This window comes from Ornithorhynchus anatinus, chromosome 8 (genome assembly GCF_004115215.2).
Source record: "Ornithorhynchus anatinus isolate Pmale09 chromosome 8, mOrnAna1.pri.v4, whole genome shotgun sequence".
Lineage (NCBI taxonomy): Eukaryota > Metazoa > Chordata > Mammalia > Monotremata > Ornithorhynchidae > Ornithorhynchus > Ornithorhynchus anatinus.
The window spans coordinates 27,647,684-27,657,374 of NC_041735.1; the positions used below are offsets into that span (position 1 = coordinate 27,647,684).

The following is a 9,691-nucleotide window of genomic DNA, read 5'->3' on the forward strand; positions in this document are numbered from 1 at the left end:
TAGAACCCATGACCTTCTGATTCTCAGTCCCGCATTCCATCCAATAGGCCACGCTGCTCCTCTGCTACTAGTAGTTGTGGAGGTCAGTCATCGTGTGCTGAGCTCTCGCCCACTATCACTCGAACCCGTGAGCCCAGATCCCTGCCCCTCCCCTGCCCCCATGACCTCAATTCCATCCCGTGACCTCACGGAACCCTGACAACCTCACAAACCCTCCAATCCTATAAAAGGAGCAACCCTCAGAGCTACCGCTCATTTCTCCGCGAGAAATCCGAGAGAGAGGTCAATGTGGTAAGCTCTCCGTTTAGATGTGTACTGAAGGAATCTTCCTGATCCAACAGTACCCATCTGGCAGGTAGGGTTCTAGAAGATAGTGGAGTTTGTTTCTCTAGTTAGCTGTCTCACATCTGGGTGGTAATATTTTTCAGGCAGAAAGCGACACTCCTGCGGGTCCCTTACCATCTGGAGAAGCAGGAAATGTCCCTATGCCTGAGGAGTCCAAGAGTTGGCTGGGGGGAGGGGATCTGCTACATATTTCCTACCAGCCCTGGGCCCTCACTCACTGCTCAGCTCAAGTCCATCGGGGGGGCTTTGAAGCTACAAATATACACCCACACTTACACACTCACGACCCCCTCGCTCACGCGCAGCCGGTCCAGCTGCAGGGTTCGGGGTGGATCGGGGGCATTCAGTTGGCTCAGTGCTGAGCTGACCGAGGGGTGGGTTTCATCTGTTTCCTCTGCAAGGCCTCAAACTCCCCACTATGGGTGATACCAGATCTGGTTCCAGTGAGGAGAGGGTCCCGCCAACTGTCAGGTGAGGGCAGCGGGAGCGGTGGCCCACGGCAGCGATGGCTCCCATGTCATCGGCACCCAGAGCCAAGCTGCCCCGCACAGGTATGGCCGACCCTCCTCTGATCCATCTCACCGGACCAAAGCGTGGTAGGAAGGAGAGCCTCCCCCTGGATCCGATGACAGTGCTGCCCACTGATCCTCGCGGTGGACTATCAGGAGAGAATGCCCGGCCAGACCGACACCATCACCAGCCCACCGGCACTGTTGCCGCGCCACCCTCCCCGACGCATCCTCCGGGCAGCCAGTAGAGTCACAGTGCCACCCTCCCCCAACTACCACAAGGCCCCCCACACTGTCACCGTGCCACCTTCCCCAACCTCCTCCAGGCATCTGGCACTATCACCATGCCACCCACCCTGACACCTCTTCCTGGTTGCTGGCACAGTAACCACGCCACCTTCCCTGACCCCTCCCCTCCCGGCCGCTGGCACAGTCACCGTGCCACTCCCCGACACCTCCTCTGGGCAGCCGGCACAGTCATCGTGCCACTTTCCCCAACACCTCCGCTGGGCCAACACCAGCTGCCCTGACTCCTCAACTGTGCCACCACACCAGCCGCCCCGACACCTCCACTGGGTCACCATTCCAGCTGCCCCGTTACCTCCGCCGGGCCACCAACATCAGCTGCCCCGACACCTCAGTTGGGCCACTGTGCCAGCCGCTCCTACACCTCCACCGGGCCACCAACACCAGTTGCACGACGCCTCCGCTGAGCCACCAACACCAACTGCCTGACACCTCCGCTGGCCCACCATTCCACCCGACGCTTCAGCCAGGCCATCATACCAGCAGACCCCACGCCTCCACAGGGCCACCATTCAATCTGCCCTAACACCTCCACCGGGCTACTCTTCCAGGGAGCCCATCGCCTCCGCCAGGCCGACAACATCACCTACCCCGACACCTCAGCCAGGCCACCTTACCAGCTGCCAGACACCTCTACCGGGCCACCAACACCAGCTACCCTGACAGGTCAGGCAGGCCACCATACCAACCACCCCAACACCTCCACCGGGCCACCATTCTGGCTACCCCGACACCTCCACGGGGCCTCCATTCCAGCCACCCTAACACCTTTACCCAACCACCAACACCAGCTGCCCTGAAACCTCAGTCAGACCACCATACCAACTGCCTCAACACCTCCGCTGGGCCAAAATTCCAGCCGCCCTGACACCTTCCCCTTCAAGGACGGGCTACCTACAATGATCCCGAGACAAAATTAGCCTGCTCCGCTAGCGATGTGCATTCCCAATCATAGGGAGTGAACCTGGCATGTTCTGTGTGCAGAAGGATGTTCCCAATTAATCCATTAATCGTATTTCTTGAGCGTGTACCATACGCAGAGCACTGTACTAAGCACTTGGGAGAGTACAATCTAACAGAGTCGGTAGACGTGTTCCCTGCCCACAAGGAGATTACGATCTAGAGGAAACCGAAACTTAACCATCAGCCTCGAAGGAACCAACAGAATCATCCTCAGTCACTGCCCTGTCAGGAACTATTTTCTGGCTTCCATCACCTCCTGCTGGGAATTTCAGCACCATCCTATTCTGCTCTATCAGCTGATGGGAACAGCCGCACGAAGGGAGCTCTCCTCCTCTGATCTTTCTTCCATCCAACTTGATTTTCCTGGGGATCCCAGTCTCCTCGAATTTTTTCCCCTCCTTCTGAATGGATCCCAATCAATCAATAGTATTTATTGAGCACTAACTATGTGAGGAGAACTGCCCTTCCCCCTTGGTCTTTTTCAATCAGGCTCCATAATGGGTGTTTGCCTCCTCTTGCTCCCAGTTCTCGACCTCATTTTTCTCAGAGGGCTCTGAATTATTAGACAGTAAAGAAGACAAAATTCTCTTTTTTTTCCCCTTCTCTGAAAGAAATAATTTCGCCCTGATGGTTCCAGAAAACACACTGCAATAGCAAGAGGCTTTTCAGGAAGGGTAAATTACTCAGCAGCGGTACCAGCTGGAAACATTGCTGGTTTATCACATCAGATGCAATCTTTCGGCAACAGGGGACGAGGGGCGGGAGGGGGAGAAGCCTTTGAGAAAAATGCGTTTTGTCCCAAATGCCCGGCTGGTCCGCGCAATCACACTGTTTTTATTTCGGCTCCCAAGGAGCCAGCAGAAGGGGATGGCAGCAGTTTCACCGGAGCGTAGAGCATGATGGGGTTCGATGGGCAATGTAAATTAGAGGGTGCCCTCTTTGTCAAGCCCGGGCACATAACGCGGTAGATTTCCCCTTGCCTTGGAAAGACTCTGTGTTTTGTTATATGTCCAGATCACTGAAAACAGACTTCCCTCTGGGATCAGAGCCAGAGGTTTATGGCGAGTCAAGCACTTCCCCCCTTGAGCGTCTACATTCATATTATTGTCGGTCTCCCCCTCTAGACTCTAAGCTCGTGATGAGCAGGGAACGTGTCTGCTAATTGTTCTATCGTCGCACTATTTGTATTTTTGTATTTTGGGGGGTTGTATCTTTGCTCTATTGTTGCACTGTACTCTCCCGAGCACTTAGTACGTTGTTCTGAATGTAGTAAATTCTCAGCAAATACCATTGAATGAGTAGTCATCCTCACACAGATTGATCATTTAATCAGTCAATCACTTCTCTCTCGCCACCAACCTCTCGCCCACATCCTGCCTCTGACCTGGAACTCTCACCCTCTTCATATCTGACAATTCTCTCCTTGCCCTTCAAAGCCTTACCTAATGCCCATCTCCTCCAAGAGGCCTTTTCTGTATAAACCTTCCTTTCCTCTTCTCCCACTCCCTTCTGTGTCATCTTAGAGAAGCTAAGAGAGAAGCAGCATGGCTCAGTGGAAAGAGCACGGGCTTGGGAGTCAGAGGTCATGGGTTCGAATCCCGGCTCTGCCCCTTGGCAGCTGGGTGACTGTGGGCAAGTCACTTAACTTCTCTGTGCCTCAGTTACCTCATCTGTAAAATGGGGATTAACTGTGAGCCTCACGTGGGACAACCTGATTACCCTGTATCTACCCAGCACTTAGAACAGTGCTCTGCACATAGTAAGTGCTTGACAAATACCAACATTATTATTATTATTATCTTGACTTGCTCCCTTTATTCATCCTCCCTTCCCAGCCCCACAGCACTTATGTACATATCTACAATTTTATTTATTTGTATTAATGTCTATCTCCCCATCTAGACTGTAAGCTCATTACGGGCAGGGCATATGTGTGTTTATTGTTACACTGGATTCTTCCAAGTGGTTAGCACAGTGCTCTCTACACAGTAAGTGCTCGATAAATATAATTGACTGACAGTACCCGTTGAGCGTTACTGTGTGCAAGCACTGTATTCAGAGAGTTAGTATACACAGTTCCTGCCCTCAAGTGGCTCATAGTCCACTGGGGGAGACAGACATTAAAATAAATTACAGGTGGGGGTGGCAATCACATATAAGGATATGGACATCAGTTCTGTAGGGGTGTGACCTTGGGCAAGTCATTTTACTTCTCTGGGCCTGTTACCTCATCTGTAAAATAGAGATTAAGACTCTCATTCACTCAATCAAATTTATTGAGTGCTTCCTATGTGCAAAGCACTGTACTAAGCACTTGGGAGGGTACAATACAACAACAGACATATTCCCTTCCCACAATGAACTCACAGTCTAGAAGGGGAGACAGACATTAATAAAAATGAATAAATAAATAAAATACAGGTATTTCTGTTTTGTGGCAATGGGAGGAAGGACGAATGAAGGGAGCAAGTCAGGGTGATGCAGAAGGGAGTGGGAGAAAAGAGGAGGGCTTCTTGGAGGAGATGTGCCTTCAATAAGGCTTTGAAGTGGGGGAGAGCAATTATCTGTCTATGAGGAGGGAGGTAGGATGTGAGAGGTCATCAGCGAGATAGACTTTGAACGCCATATGGGACAGGGACTGAGTCCAATCTGATTAGCTTCTATCTACCTCAGTGCTTAGAACAGTACTTGACACAGAGTAAGCGCTTGACAAATATCATTATTATTATTACTAGTACTTAGAGGGTTTGGATTCAGTGCACAGTGGGTGATGCAGTAGGGCGAGAAACAGGGAGGAAAGTAAACACTCAAGAAATGTAGTTGATTGACCGAGATGGAATTTTAGTAGAGGTTTGAAAATGAGAAGAGTAGAATGCTCCTGGAGGCTATCTCCAGGTGTGTAATTTGCTTGCATCCACCCCAGCACTTTGTACTGGCTCACAGTCAGTGCTTAACAAATAACACAATTATTATTATTCTCCTGTGCCCTTCGGCTTAAGATGAGGGTAAATATTGTGCTCACTCAGGTTGTCGTTAATAAGAATTCATCCCGCTTCAGCATCTTTCGTCCGAAGACTCAAAATGCTTTACTCACTTAAATTAATCAAGCCCTGCACATTCACCACAGAGCGATCAATACCTTGCTTTCATGTTACAGTTTGGGCAAACAAGTGTTGAAGAATTAACCCACTTGTATAAAGCAGGGGCAGAGCAGAGAGCAGCCCAAGGCCTGACTGCTCAGCTGTTTCGGCCTCTTCTAGGCCCCAGTGATTACCGATTTCCTGAAGAACAAGTTCTGCTGGGTTCCACTGGGCCTATACTGGGTCCTCCACTCCCTCCCACCTTTCTTCACATCCATTTTCGAGTTCCTGCTTGGCATGACAAGGGGAAACTGAGCTTTCACAGATAGTAGAGGGTTGTCTGTGGAATTTGACCGGGACAGAAGAGGCCAAGGGCTATGGATAAATGTCCAGTGGATAAATGTCCACAGTCTCCCATATTCACCCAAAAGGCAAGGCACCTGCTCGGCCTCTCCCAACAAAACTTGGTCACCCCAATTCTCATCCTGCTTAGAGGGCCCTCTTAAGGGGAATCATTGGACTCTTTCACAGTTACACTGTCTGGATTTTTATCATAATAATCCACTACCTTGTACCTTCGCTATTTTTATATGAACTTCTGGAACAGTGGTTTTATTTTATATCCACTGGCAAAGTCGAAAGGGGCATCTATGAAAACCAAAACTGAAAAAGCACTCTGGCCAAGTGTCAGGAGACCCGGCTTCTAATCCCAACTCCTAGTGACAAGAGCACGGCTTGGCATTTAGAGGACGTAGGTTCTAATCCTGGCCCTGCCACTTGTCTGCTGTGTGACTTTGGGCAAGGCGCTTCACTTCTCTGTGTCTCAGTTACCTCATCTGTAAAATGGAGATTAAGACTGTGAGCCCCATGTGGGACAACCTGATTACTTTGTATTCCCCCCCCCAGTGCTTAAACAGTGCTTGGCCCAAAGTAAGCACTTAATACATACCATCATTATTATTACTATTATTATTATTTCCCCGCTGTGTGACTTTGGGCAAGGGTTGCCTGGGGTTCAGGTTCCTCAGATGCAAAATTGGTATTAAAAACCCGTTCTCCTGCCTCCTGAGATGGCGATCCCCATGTGGGACAAAGACTCTGTCTGATCTGATAGGATTATATCTACCCCAGCATTTAGCCCAGTGACTGGCACCCAGCAAGCATTTAACAGATATCACAGTTATTAAAATGTGTTTCCTCCTAAAAGACCAGAAATGGTTGGTCAAACAGGTGTAAAGGCACCTGCTTGCTCACACTTAGAGCCAGAGCTGAATGGCAAACAGCGTGTGTCGTCACCACTCGGGTCTAGCTCGGGATTGGGAGAACATCATCAGCTGTATTTGCCCCATGTAGGGCTGACCCCAAGATCTTTGACCACGTGAGTTCTCTTTATCGGTTGACCGGCTTCATATCATTCTCCCCTTCCTCTCTCTTTAGAAAGGGAAAACTAGTTGTCACATGCCTCTGTTGGTTCTTTGTTCCTCAGAGCCTAACTCCTCAAGATTCAAAGGGCAGTGTTTCTTGAGCTGCTTTTGGGCCATATAAGAGCATAAATCTACTCAATTCCCCTTTGTCAATTGTCCATTGCCAAAAGAGAAAGAGTGAGAGACAGAGAGAGAAGACAAAGAGACAGAGAGAAACAGAGACAAAGAGACAGAGAGAGGGAATCAGACAAAAAAAGGACAGAGGCAGAGAGAGAGAAATACTCTCCTTTCCAAGATCACTGTTTCTCTTGAGAAGCAGCTTGGCCTAGTGGAAAGAGCACAGGCCTGGGAGTCAGAGGAACTGGGTTGTAATCCCAGATTGGTCATAATCCTGCTGTGTGATCTTGGGCAGATCACTTAATTTTGCCATACTTCATCTTCCTCATCTGCAAAATGGGGATCATGAACTGTCCTCCCTCCTCCTTAGACCATGAGCCCCATGTGGGCCGGGGACTGTGTCCAATCTGATACTCTGATCCCAGCTCTGCCACTTGCCAGCTGTGTGACTGTGGGTAAGTCACTTAACTTCTCTGTGCCTCAGTTACCTCATCTGTAAAATGGGGATGAAGACTGTGAGCCTCACGTGGGACAACCTGACTACCCTGTATCTACCCCAGTGCTTAGAACAGTGCTCTGCCCATAGTAAACGCTTAACAAATACCAACATTATTATAATTGCTCCAGCGGTTAGTACAGTGCTTGGCCCACAGTAAACACTTAACAAATACAACTATTAATATTATGTTCTCCCTTTCCCTCTGAGAGGTGTGAGAGCTCCAAGCCCATCCCCCCAACAAGACTACTAATCTTGTTGCCATGGTGACAGGAGACAGAAAAGATTCAGCAATAAGAAGTCCCTCCACCAAACCAGTATGTCAAGGCCACAACATGAGACCCAAAAGCCAGGTGAAGGTAGAGGCCATGAAGACAGTGAATGTAATCCATCCAGAGCCTGCCGACATTTTGAGTCCTTGGGCAGCCTTCTAGGTCAGGGTTAGCGATGGCTTCAGAAACACAAACCCATTTTTATGGTATTTGTAAAGCATTTATAGTGTGCCAGGCACTGATTTAAACACTGGGGTAGATACAACCTAATCAGAGTGGACACAGTCCATACCCCATATGGAGCTCACAGTCTTAATCCCAATTTTAAAAATCAGTCCACTGAGGTACAGAGTTGTTAAGTGAGTTGCCCTAGGTCACACAGCAGACAATTGGCAGAACTAGGATTAGAACCCAGGTCCAATGACTTCCAGGTCCATGCTGGTCCCACTAGACTACACTGCTTCCCCTGGAGTCTTCCTACTGGTCTTTGCCTGGAGTAGGTGCTCAATAAATAGCATTATGAATAGTATTACTTTCCTTTCACACATTGGAAAAATTGACTGGTCTTGGACAGATGGGTCATAAAAGGATTTCTACACAAAAAACCACTTTTAAACACTCCTTTAATAGTAATCGCTGCATTCTTCTGAATTCCTCTGAGGCCACATAGGTACAATCACTTGTTTCAGTGGAGCTTCAGGACCAAATGAAAAAATAATTGAGGCATATGGGATAGAAAAATGAAAGCAAACACTTTACATTTGGTTTCTATCCAAAGTTATTTCCATTTAATATGCCAGTCTTTTTTTTTAGTCACTGTCTATATTACTTCAATCAAATCCAGCAAACCATCCACCCCAAACCTTGACTGAGAGAGAGAATTTAATGTGCTATCTGAAATTCACTAAATAATTGCAAATTATAGCAGTCATCAGCTATCTGACCCATGTTCTCTCTCCATTAATAACCCTCCGATCCATAAATGACTTACCCTAGGAATTTATCTTCAAGAGAATTACTGTGGTGTGGGTAGCTGTCTCGCATATTCACTTATTAATTTAGAGGGTAAAGGAAAGAAATTTTCATGTACGACCCTAAGTGAAAGATGGAAGAAGAAGTTTCTGGCAAAGGACAAATATATTGCTCCATTCTAAAGCGTGAGTTTTTCGCCTCTCTGATTAATTGTAGATTTAATTCCGGTACTTATCTTACACTAACAGAGACTGAGCCTTTGAACGGAGACGGAGCCTTAGGGAGGCCGGTTTCGGGAGGGAAATCCAGCCTGAAGACTCTGCTGCATACATGAGCCTGGACAGGAATCGATACTTTCCATTTGGATACTCCCTCACCCCTTCTGTCAAGGAGGACATACAATATACCCTCAGAGACCAATTCAATCCATGGTATTTACTGAACGCTTACACTATACTGAGCCCTTGGGAGAGTACAATACAACAGAGTTGGTAGAAATGTTCCCTACCCAGAAGAGGTTATGGTCTAGAGGGGAAAACAGACATTAAATAAATTACAGATATGTAAATAATTGTTGTGGGGCTGAGGATGGGGTGAATATTGAGTGTTCAAAGGTTACAGATCCAAGAGCGTAGGTGACACAGAGGGGAAAGGGAATAGGGGAAATGAGGGCTTAGTTGGGGAAGGTCTCTTGGAGGAGCTGTGACTCTAATAAGCCTTTGAAGGTGGGGGGGGGGAGTCTTTTGGAGATAACAGGCAACCAAAGAGAACTGCCCCATGCCCTTGAATTGGGCAGTGCTAGGGGTCAAAAGGTGGGGTGGGGCGTGGGGAGAGATGACCTTAGACCAAAGTCCACCCCTTCTTGGGTCACTTTTAGAATAAGACTATTCCCCACCACTGCCACATGCATTTCCATTAGGCCTTTCCTACCATGGAGAGGCAGAAGCTATTTTGGAAGGCTCCAGAAACATTGCAGAAGGAAGACTCGGGATGGGAAATAGAGAGAGTATTAGAGAGATGAGTGGTGATATACAAGGCCAAGGGCCACGAACAAATGTCCTGTGGACAAAACAGCTCTGCCTCTCACCAACATCTCCCAGATTCACCCAAAAGGCAAGCCACCTGCTCGGCACCTTCCAGTGAAGCTGGGTCACCTTGATTCTCATCCCGTTTCTAGGGCTCTCTTTAGGGGAATCATTGCTGGAGT

General features: G+C 48.4%; 1 long non-coding RNA gene across 1 annotated transcript; it reads left to right on the forward strand.

Annotated features, from left to right (window-relative positions):
* The first annotated feature begins 260 nt into the window (after window positions 1-260).
* LOC114813717 lies at window positions 261-8,909 on the forward strand. The gene is made up of 2 exons (XR_005660241.1): window positions 261-355; window positions 8,733-8,909. It is a non-coding gene; the product is annotated as an uncharacterized LOC114813717 (long non-coding RNA).
* The last annotated feature ends 782 nt before the right edge of the window (window positions 8,910-9,691 follow it).